General features: G+C 37.2%; 1 protein-coding gene across 1 annotated transcript in view; it reads left to right on the forward strand.

Moving 5' to 3' along the window:
* The window catches only part of RGL1 (ral guanine nucleotide dissociation stimulator like 1), a 289,540-nt gene that overhangs the window by 99,446 nt on the left and 177,875 nt on the right, over positions 1 to 12,219 (forward strand). The window lies entirely within an intron of this gene.

Here is a 12,219-nt window from a genome sequence, read left to right on the forward strand (position 1 = left end):
TAGCCTCAAGCAATCCTCCTGCCTCTGCCTTCCAAAGCACTGGAATTACAGGTGTGAGTGACTGTGCCCAGCCCCAAAAGCTAGAGGTTTTAATACATGGGAAAGAGCATCTCAGAGAGAGGTACCAAAGCAAGAACTTCAAAACAACTGAGGTAGTATAGAAATGTAATAGGGAAAACAGACAACACTTTGTCAATGGTATTTTGGCTACCAGAAAGACCAGCAGCTATTTTCTGAGAGGCTTGCCTGGGTGATATTCATTATCTTAGGTAGTTGTCTAGGGTCTGGTCCTTAGCTTATATGCTTGGAAATTTTATTTTCTCATGTATCCAACAGAAATTTCTGGGGGAAACTCACATGAATTAAGTTTATACAACTAATATGTAAAAAGAAAATGGCAATTCCTTACTTGATAAAGACAAATAGAAGAGTTTTATCTTCTGAAATACTCAAGTTAAAATGTTTAGTACACATTCTCCTTGTAGGCAAACCGAATGGGAAATCAAATAATGCTGAGAAAGTTTATTCCTAAGGATCGAATCATAACAAGTGGAAATATATAAATGCCTTGTTTGACAGCATGAGGCTAAGTATATTGGTATGGCTCTTTGGTTCCAAGCAAAAGAAATTGACTAAATTAAGGAGAATGAGAAATTGCTGGAGGATGTTGAGAAGCTTACAGAATTGGTAAGAAGTTTGGAGAACTAGGCTTGGAAATAAGACAGGAACCAAGTCAGTAGAAACTGCTCAGGGTGCCAACCCTGGCACAAATTCCAAACTGGTCCCCTCCCCTCCATGTTCTCATATTCTGCTCAGGATGCAAAGCTGTGGGAGAGAGGAGCTCACTGCCAAGTTTAGTTGCATGCCTTTCTTTTGATTATTCTCTGAAGAGAAAGAGGAATCTTCCATGGGAAATTATTATACCAACTCCTTGCTACACTTGTGTTTAAAGTTCACATTCCTAATATTGACACATTATGACAATTCCAATCCAAGAAAGTAACCTAACAACTAGTCTTGAACATGTAAAATCCAGCAGAAGCAAATACAAACCTTCTCTATAGGGATATACTTGCACAACAGACTTTTTTATTTGTATTTTTTTAAAGAAATAAACTCCACAGGTGGTAGATGAAGTCTTTGTGTATCTCACCTAACAGGTCGAAGATAAGATGAGATGAGCGTTGTGCTGAGGGCACAAAACTTAAGGAAGCACTCACTCTTAGGTTTACGGCCTGTACTTGCGCAAAATTGAGAGTGAGTACATCCTTAAATTTTGCATCCTAGGCTTGATGCTTGTCTCACTCCAGTCCTGGCCCTGTCATAAATCTGAATTTGGTGTTTATCATTTTTATGCATATTTCAGTATTTATACCACATGCATGTGGATCTATATATTCAATATACAGTATTGATTTACATCTTGTAAATTTTATATAAGCCTTGTACTGTACATTTATTTCTATAGCTTATTTGTTTCTATGTTTATGCTGACATATGTAGTTTCACTTTATTCATCTTTAACTGTTGTTTATATTATTTTGATTAATATAGTCAATTTATCCATTCTCTTGTTGATTAACTTTTAGTTTTCTTTCAATACAGTTGGCAGTATAATATATTTTTCCTCGTGAACATATGCTAGAGTTTTTTTCTAGTATAGACACCTGGAAGTGGCATGCTGAGTTGTAAAGTATGAATACCTTTAGATTTGCTAGATATTACTAGGTCAGCTCTGAAATGAGGCCATGAGTTTGTATCTGTTAGCAGCATATGAAAGTTCACCCGTTCTATATCCTCACCTGTTATTGATATTGCCAGACCTTTAAATATTGGCCAATCTGATTGTTTTGAAATGGGACCTTGTCATAACACGAACTTCCCTGAATTCTTGTGGTGTTGAGCATCTGTTCACATGAATATTGGCCATTTAGTTTTCTGTGAATTATCTGTTCTTATCCTTTGACTGTTTCTTTTCATTGGGTCATTTGTCTTTCCTTGTTGATTTCTGGAAACTAGTGTATTGTTTACTATACAATCTTTTTATTGATTTTATGCACTAAAACAATATTTCCAACTCCTAAATTTTTGTTTTAAATTTTAATTTGGTAACATTTATCAGTCTTCTTTTCTCCTTATGGTTAGTGTTTTTCTGCTTTAAGAAATTCTTTCTGACCTCATGACGATAAAGATATTCTCCTATATTTTTTCCTAAAAGTTCTAAATGCTTGTTTTTATTTCCTTAGTATTTATTTCACAGTCTGAAGTAGGGATATGATGTTTTTTTCCATATGGATAATTAATTATCTAGTATCATTTTTGAATGTCAATTACTTCTTCTTCAGTTTATAATGCTATTTTTCATGTATTATGTTTCTATAGATATCCTCTCTGTGGATATGATATTCCCTTAACTATTCTAACTCTAAAAAAAGCCCCGAGTATCCAATAGGGAATGTTTCTCTGCTGAGCTATTGATCTTCAAGATTATCTTGGCTATTTTTGGAATTTAGATTTTCCATATGGATTTAGGATGAGCTTGTTCAGTTCTGCAAATATGAAGAAAAATTAAGCAGAAGCTTGTTGGGAATTTGATTAGGATTTCAGTACATTGATTGACTGATTTGGGGAGTATCAACATTTTTATATTCAATGACTATCTTGTCTTCTTTTTGACTTTAAAGGTTATGCTTTGATATTTCATCCTTAATGTTTCACCAATATTTTATCCCACATTGTTTTGCTGTAGGATTTTGATAACTAAGGCTAAAGAAGTTCCTTCAATTCATTTTTTTTTGCTAAGTGCTGATTTTTAAACATTATAATATTTGATACTTACAAAATAATACACATGCAAGTTATGGAGTATAATATTAGAACAAATACTTGTAAGTCCACAACCAACTTAAGAAACAGTTTGTTTAGTCTATATGTGAACTGCTTCACATACTATCTCTTTGATTTCTTTCCCTGCAAAGGTACCCATCTCCCTGAAATTTGTGTTTGATCGTCCTTTTGCTTCTTAAAAAGTCTTTACTGCATACATGTATCCTCAAACAGTACTGTTGAGTTATACACACACACATGCACACACATATATACACCTACACCTACATATGTATGTATATATAAACACATATATCTTTATATATATGGTGTCTTTGGTGATTCACTTCTTTTACTCATCATTATGTTTATAAGAGTTTTAAGATTCAGCCACAAAAATATATACAGTAGTACTTTGTTAATTTTCACTATTGTACAATATACCATTGTATGGTTATATCATGATTAATTATTCATAGTGGATGAACATTTAAGTTATTTATAGTTTTTTGCCATTATGAACAATGCTGATATGAACATACTATACATGTATTTTTTTTTTTTTTTTTAGTTTTCTTATATGTTCTTTTTTTATATACTTTAAGTTCTGGGATACATGTACAAAACATGCAGGTTTGTTATATATGTATACATGTGCCATGGTGGTTAGCTGCACCCATCAACCTGTCATCTACATTAGGTATTTCTCCTAATGCTATCCCTCCCCTTGCCCCCCATCCCTCCCTGTGACCATGTGTTCTCATTGTTCAACTCCGACTTATGAGTGAGAACATGCAGTGTTTGGTTTTCTATTCCTGTGTTAGTTTGCTGAGAATGATGGTTTCTGGCTTCATCCATGTCCCTGCAAAGGACATAAACTCATCCTTTTTTTTTTTTTTTTTTTTTTTTATGGCTGCATTGTATCCCATGGTGTATATGTGCCATATTTTCTTTATCCAGTCTATCATTGATGGGCATTTGGGTTGGTTCCAAGTCTTTGCTATTGTGAATAGTGCTGCAATAAAAATATATGTGCATGTGTCTTTATAGTATAATGATTTATGATCCTTTGGGTATATACCCAGTAATGGGATTGCTGAGTCAAATGGTATTTCTGGTTCTAGATCCTTGAGGAATCACCACACTGTCTTCCACAATGGTTGAACTAATTTACACTCCCACCAACAGTGTAAAAGCATTCCTATTTCTCCACATCCTCTCCACATCTCTTGTTTCCTGACTTTTTAATGATGGCCATTCTAACTGGTGTGAGATGGTATCTCATTGTGATTTTGATTTGTATTTCTCCAATGACCAGTGATGATGAGCTTTTTTTTTTCATATATGCTGGCCACATAAATGTCTTCTTTTGAGAAGTGTCTGTTCATATCCTTTGCTCAATTTTTGATGGGGTTGTTTTTTCCTTGTAAATTTGTTTAGATTCCTTGTAGATTCTAGATATTAAACCTTTGTCAGATGGATAGGTTGCAAAAATTTTCTCCTATTCTGTAGGTTGCCTGTTCACTCTGATGATAGCTTCTTTTGCTGTGCAGAAGCTCTATGTTTATTGATTTGCAAATGTTGAACCAGCCTTGCATTCCAGGGATGAAGCTGACTTGATTGTGACGGATAAGCTTTTTGAGGTGCTGCCAGTATTTTATTGAGGATTTTGGCATCGATGTTCATCAGGGATATTGGCCTGAAGTTTTCTTTTTTTGTTATGTCTTTGCCAGGTTTTGGTATCACGATGATGCTGGCCTCATAAAATGAGTTAGGGAGGAGTCCCTCTCTTTCTATCATTTGGAATGGTACCAGCTCCTCTTTGTAACTGTGGTAGAATTAGGTTGTGAATCTATCTGGATCTGGGCTTTTTTTTTCATTGGTAGGTTATTAATTACTGCCTCAATTTCAGAACTTGTTATTGGTCTATTCAGGGATTCGACTTCTTCCTGGTTTAGTCTTGGGAGGGTGTATGTGTCCAGGATTTTCTTACAGATTTTCTAGTTTATTTTTGTAGAGGTGTTTATACTATTCTCTGATGGTAGTTTGTATTTCTGCGGGATGAGTGGTGATATCCCCTTTATCATTTTTTATTGTGTCTATTTGACTCTTCTCTCTTTTCTTCTTTATTAGTCTGGCTAGTGGTCTATTTTGCTAATCTTTTCAAAAAACCAGCTCCTGGATTCATTGATTTTTTTGTGTCTCTGTCTCCTTCAGTTCTGCTCTGATCTTAGTTATTTCTTGTCTTCTACTAGCTTTTGAATTTGTTTGCTCCTGCTTCTCTAATTCTTTTATTTGTGATGTTAGTGTGTTGATTTTAGATCTTTCCTGCTTTCTCCTGTAGGCATTTAGTGCTATAGATTTCCCTCTAAACACTGCTTTAAATGTGTCCCAGAGATTCTGATACATTGTGTCTTTGTTCTCATTGGTTTCAAAGAACTTATTTATTTCTGCCTTTACTTCATGATTTACCCAGTAGTTGTTTAGAAGCAAGTTGTTCAGTTTCCATGTAGTTGTGCAGTTTTTAGTGAGTTTCTTAATCTTGAGTTCTAATTTGATTGCACTGTGGTCTAAGAGGCCATTTGATATGATTTCAATTCTTTTACCTTTGCTGAGGAATGTTTTACTTCCAATTATGTGGTCAATTTTAGAATAAATGCTATGTGGTACTGAGAAGAATGTATATTTTGTTGATTTGGGGTGCAGAGTTCTGCAGATGTTTATTAGGTCTGCTTGGTCCAGAGCTGAGTTTGAGTCCTGAATATCCTTGTTAATTTTCTGTCTCATTGATCTAATATTGACAGTGGGGTGTTAAAGTCTCCCACTATTATTGTGTGGAAGTCTAAGTCTCTTTGTAGGTCTCTAAGAACTTGCTTTATGAATCTGGGTGCTCCTGTATTGGGTGCATATGCATTTAGGATAGCCAGCTCTTCTTGTTGCATTGATCCCATTACCATTATGTAATGCCCTTCTTTGTCTTTTTTGATCTTTGTTGGTTTAACGTCTGTTTTACAGAGACTAGGGTTGCAACCCCTTTGTGTGTCTTTGCATGTGAGATGGGTCTCCTGAACACAGCACACCTATAGGTCTTGACTCTTTATCCAATTTTCCAATCTGTGTCTTTTAATTGGGGCATTTAGCCCATTTACATTTAAGGTTAATATTGTTATGTGTCACTTTGATCCTGTTATCATGATGCTAGCTGTTAATTTTGCCCATTAGTTGATGCAGTTTCTTCATAGTGTTGTTGGTCTTTAAATTTTGGTATGGTTCTGCAGTGGCTGGTACAGATTTTTCCTTTCCATATTTAGTGCTTCCTTCAGGAGCTCTTGTAAGGGAGGCCTGGTAGCGACAAAATCTCTCAGCATTTGCTTGTCTGTGAAGGATTTTATTTCTCCTTTACTGATGAGCTTTGTTTGGCTGGATATGAAATTCTGGGTTGAAAATTCTTTTCCCTAAGAATGTTTAATATTGGTCCCCACTCTCTTCTGGCTTCTAGCGTTTCTACGGAGAGATCCACTGTTAAGTCTGATGGGCTTCCCTTTGTAGGTAACCTGACCTTTCTCTCTGACTGCCCTTAAAATTTTTCCTTCATTTCAACCTTGATGAATCTGATGATTATGTGTCTTGGGGTTGCTCCTCTCGAGGATTATCTTTGTGGTGTTCTCTGTATTTCCTGAATTTGAATGTTGGCCTGTTTTGCTAGGTTGGGGAAATTCTCCTGGATGATGTCCTGAAGTGCGTTTTCCAACTTGGTTCCATTCTCCCCATCATTTTCAGGTACACCAATCAAATGTAGGTTTGGTCTTTTCACATAGTCCCATATTCTTTGGAGGCTTTATTCATTCCTTTTCATTCTTTTTTTCTCTAATCTTGTCTTCACACTTTATTTCATTAAGTTGATCTTCAATCTCTGATATCCTTTCTTCTGCTTTACTGATTTGGCTATTGATACTTGCGTATGCTTCAAGAAGTTCTCATGCTGTTTTTTTCAGCTCCATCAGGTCATTTATGTTCTTCTCTAAATGGGTTATTCTAGTTAGTGGTTCCTACAGGAACCTTTTATGAAGGTTCTTAGCTTCCTTACATTGGGTTAGAACATGCCCCTTTAGCTGGAGGAATTTGTTATTACCCACCTTCTGAAGTCTACTTCTGTCAATTCGTTAAACTCATTCTCCATCCAGTTTTGTTCCCTTGCTGGTGAGGAGCTGTGATCTTTTGGAGGGGAAGAGGCCTTCTGGTTTTTGGAATTTTGGCATGTTTGCACTGGTTTTTCTTCATCTTCCTGGATTTATCAACCTTTGATCTTTGATGCTGATGACCTTTGGATGAGGTTTTTGTGTGGGCATCCTATTTGTTGATGTTGATTTTATTCCTTTCTGTTTGTTAATTTTTCTTCTAACAGTCAGGCCCCTCTTCTGCAGGTCTTCTGGAGTTTGCTGGAGGTCCACTCCAGACCCTGTTTGCCTGGGTATCACCAATGGAGGCTGCAGATTAGCAAAGGTTGCTGCTGCCTGCTCCTTGCTCTGGAAGCTTCGTCCCAGAGGGGCACCCACCAGATGCCAGCTGGAGCTCTCCTGTATGAGGTGTCTGTCATCCCCTGCTGGGAGGTTTCTCCCAGTCAGGAGGAATAGGAGTCAGGGACCCACTTGAGGAGGCAGTCTGTCCCTTAGCAGAGCTCGAGCATCGTGCTGGTATATCTGCTGCTCTTTTCAGAGCCGGCGGGCAGGAATGTTTAAGTCTGCTGAAGCTGCACCGACAGCTTCCCTTTCCCCCAGGTGCTGCGTCCCAGGGAGAAAGGAGTTTTTTCTATACACTTCTGACTGGGGTTGGGACCTTTATTTCAGAGATACCCTGACCAGAGAGGAGGAATCTAGAGAGGCAGTCTGGCTACAGCAGCTTTGCTGAGCTGTGGTGGTTTCCACCCAGTACAAACTTCCCGATGGCTTTGTTTACACTATGAGGGGGAAGTGCCTACTCAAGCCTCAGTAATGGTGGATGACCCTCCCCCTACAAGCTTGAGGGTCCCAGGTTGACTTCAGACTGCTCTGTTGGCAGTGAGAATTTCAAGCCAGTGAATCTTAGCTTGCTGGGCTCCGTGGGGGTTGGACTGGCTGAGCGAGACCACTTGGCTCTCTGGCTTCAGCTTGCTTTCAAGGGGAGAGAATGATTCTGTGTCGCTGGGGTTCCAGGCACCCCTGGGATATGAAAAAAACTCCTGCAGCTAGCTCGGTGTCTGCCACAATGACTGCCCAGTTTTGTGCTTGAAATCCAGGGCCCTGGTGGTGTAGGCACCTGAGGGAATCTCCTGGTCTGCAGGTTGCAAAAACTGTGGGAAAAGCATAGTTTCTGGGCCGGAGAGCAACGTCCCTCATGGCACAGTCCATCACAGCTTTCCTTAGCTAGGGGAGGGAGTTCCCCAACACCTTGCACTTCATGGGTAAACCAACGCCCCACCCTGCTTTTGCTTGCCCTTCATGGGCTGTACCCACTGTCTAACCAGTCCCAATGAGATGAACTGGGTACCTCAGTTGGAAACGCAGAACTCACCCGCCTTCTGCATTGTTCTTGTTGGGAGCTGCAGACCGGAGCTGTTCTTATTTGGCCATCTTGCCAGATCCCCACATACTTTACATATCTTATTTTTGCCCATATGTAAGAGTTTTTCCAGGTTAATACCTATTAGTATTAACTAATTAGAATTTTGAGTAGATACGTGCAAGTTCTCTTGTTCAAGTTATTGCCAAGTTGTTTTCCAAAGTGGTGGTACCAATTCATGCTCTTATCTGCAGTGCATAAGAGTTTCCCCTATTCCCTATCCTTGTCAATTCTTGGAATTATCAGATTTCTTAATTTTTTGTTTTTGTTTTTTTTTGAGATGGAGTCTCACTCTGTCACCAGGCTGGAGTACAGTGGCACAATCTAGGCTCACTGCAACCTCCACCCCCTGGGTTCAAGCAATTCTCCTGCCTCAGCTTCCCAAGTAGCTGGGACTACAGGTGCACACCACCACACCCAACTAGTTTTGTATTTTCAGTAGAGACAGGTTTCACCATGTTGGCCAGGATGGTCTCGATCTCTTGACCTCGTGATCTGTCCACCTTGGCCCCCCAAAGTGCTGGGATTACAGGCGTGAGCCACTGTGTGCAGCCCAGATTTCTTAATTTTTAAAATCTAGATGATATAAAATAGAATCTCGTTCTTTGCTCATCAATTCTTTATGCATCTCAGCTCGAGATCACTTTTCTTTTTCCTTAATACTTATTATTCTGAGGGTCTAACAGTAATACATCTCTTTCTCCCTTTCTCTCGCTCTCTCTCTCTCCTTTCTTTGGCCTTAAGATGTCTTTATTTTGTGTGCTTCTCAGAATAATAGTTTAGATGAGTATAGAATTATAGGTCTCTGAGTACATTGGAAATTTTCCATTGTCCTCTGCTTTCCATTGCACTGAAGGGGAGCTAGCATTAAGTTTAATTTGTATTCTTTTGAATGTAACATCTTTTCTCTCTTAACTGTTTAGATCATCTCTACATTTTTTGCTGTCCTGAAGTTTCATTCTTCTATTTTTCCATGTGGGTTTCCTTTTATTTAACACTTTGGGGTGCAAGGCCTTCTCAAATAGTTGAATTGGTGTCTTTCATCAGTCTGGAAATATCTCCAATTTTTTTCTTTTCAAATTTTACCTCATTCTCCTTTTGTAACTCTAACAAGATTTATGTTTGCTTTTCTCACTCTCTGCTTATGTCCCTTAACTTCTCTTTTAGAGTTACTATCTTTTTCCTCTCTGTGTTGCATTCTGATTAATCTTAGGTCTGCCTTCCAATTCCATAATTCTCTCTTCAGCTTTAATCTGTCCTTTAACTCAACCATTGATTTTTAAATTTCACTTATTGTATTTTTTACTTCTAGAAGTTTTGTTTTGTTCTTTAAAAATCTTCTAGTCATTTTTTCAATCTCTTGCTTCCTATTTATATTTTTATGTTTTCAAGACATATTTGTCAAGAACTGTGAAGGCTATGAGATTTTAATTTTTTAAAATCCACAGTTTTGTGGATGTCAAAAGAAGACATGAGACTCTTGGCTAAGAGCAAAAGACTTTATTACTCACAGCAAGAGCAGCAGCCAGACTGTCAACATGTTTGTTTTGGTTTTCTATGTTCCAATTCCTAGAAATGGGCCTAGATAGATACTTGCACAAGAAGGGAACACTGACCTTGGGAAACTTGCCATTTTATAGTGGGTAATAAACAAGCTGGCATTTTAAGAGGGAAATATTAGCTCATCTCTCAAGTTTTCTTGCTACAAGCCCAATCCTGAAAAATACTCTGGGTAATGATCAGCCAGGGCCTTGAACTTTTGGCATATATAGCAAGACATGTAGGAACAAGAGAGACCCATGGAGCACTGTTTCCTAACAATATTAAATATAGTGATTTTGTATTCTGAGTGTGGTAATTCTAAAAACTGTGGGTCTCAGTGTACTATCTGTTGTTTCTTTTGGCTCTTGAACATGGTGTTTGGTTTCTTTGTGAGTTTTGTGATTTTTGACTGTGGGTTCATTTTTTATTTCTTGGAAAGAAGGAAATTTTCTCCAGAGAGAATTTGCATTTGCTTCTGGGAGCACTACCAACGGGAAACTACTTTAAAGTAAATTCTTAGCTTGATGTTTTTCAGACCACTTAATGTGACTACAGGCTAGAAATCTACAGATAAGCATGCTTGTGGTAGTAAATTCTACAGAGAAAATGACTCCCCCTCCCTACCCCTCCTCAGCATCACATATAAAGATAGTCAACTTTCCTTGTACTGTCACAGAAGACATAGTATTACTAGCTCACCTTGATGCTGAAGGAATCACATTTTAGGGTCTCAGTTTTATGCAGTGGGAATTTCCTGTTAGATTCTCTCCCATAAGCCAACCCTGGGCTTTGTATATTGTTCCCTACATGCTTTAAGGTAACAAGTCCTATGTTGGTTAGAGTAATATTAATGCTGTAACAAATACAGTATAAAATTTAAGTAGCTTAACATAATAAAAGTTTATTTCTCAATCGTATAATAGTCCAATTTAGGTGTTTCTGGTGGGAGTACCCCTTTTCTCCATGTGATAATTTAGGGACCAAGGCTACTTTCTTCTTGAATCTCCACCATCCTCTGGGACCTGGGAATCTTTTGTATTCACCTGGCAATTCACTAAAAAAGAGGTTGAAGAAGACACACGCAATTCTTAACTCTCTTTGACCAGACATGCATTGTGTCAGTTTACCTTCTATGACTGAGAATTAGTCCTATTGTTCCATACAGTTATGAGGGATATGTGATGGGGAGATGTAATCTCTGGCTGAGCTGCTACTTACCAGTGATGACTCAATACTATGGAAAGTGAAATACAAATTGAATTTTGGTGGGCAGTTAAGTGTCACAGAAAGCAAAGTTTAAATTTACCTGATTTGGCCAATGATGTCTGAACGGAAGCTGATTTCAGTGCCTATCTGTGGGTTCTGCTTTCATTTATGTTTTGGCTTTTAAGAGTTCTTAATTTTTTGCCAGTCTGTCATGTATTAAAAAAGATATTTTAGTTTTATCAAGCTTTTTTTTTTTTTTTTTTTTTTTTTTAGTTATTTGTAGTGGGAGAGTCAATTAGGGTATTTCGTCCACCATACTGCTGGAACTGACTCCTACACACTCCTGTGAGTTATTTAGAAATGTGATCTTAAAAGTTAAAAGTTCACAAGCTTCACTTATGACTCCCAAAGCACTGGTACTACTAGACATAGGTTGAAATAAATACCTTATGATTGACTAACGAATTATATTTTTAAATATATATATTATTTTTTGAAAATTACTTCACTTGGTCAGAAAGTAGCATCTAGATAATGTTGAATTTCTATTTTTTTAGCCATATTTAGTTAATTTTTTGGCCATATTTAGTTAAATGCCTGCATGCACGTGAATATTCATAACTGACATCTTGTAATCATTTAAAAGTTTTTATGTGGTCACAAATCAGTTTGTCAAGTATATTTAAAATGAAAATATTATTTTCGTTTTCAATGTAGTGATTAACTAACTATTCTATGCCTTTAAAATTCAAATATTTAAAGTTTAAAAGAGGAATAATACCTATATGTAGTAGAAAATAATGAAATCTTTATTAAAGGGTTAAGTATGAAAAATATCTTTACATAATTTCAGTACCTTTTTTAAAAAAAAATGAGCAAGGAAGCAATGGGAGAATTGGACATGTTTTGTGGTGATGTGTTCTGTTTTTTGATTGTTTGGTGATTACATGGGTGTATGTATTTGTCAAAACTCATTCAACTATACATTTAAAAATGGACGTATTTTATTATATGTAAATGATACCTCAACAAAGTTGATCTTAAAAA

The sequence above is a fragment of the Piliocolobus tephrosceles genome, chromosome 1 (assembly GCF_002776525.5).
Source record: "Piliocolobus tephrosceles isolate RC106 chromosome 1, ASM277652v3, whole genome shotgun sequence".
In the NCBI taxonomy this organism is placed as follows: Eukaryota; Metazoa; Chordata; class Mammalia; order Primates; family Cercopithecidae; genus Piliocolobus; species Piliocolobus tephrosceles.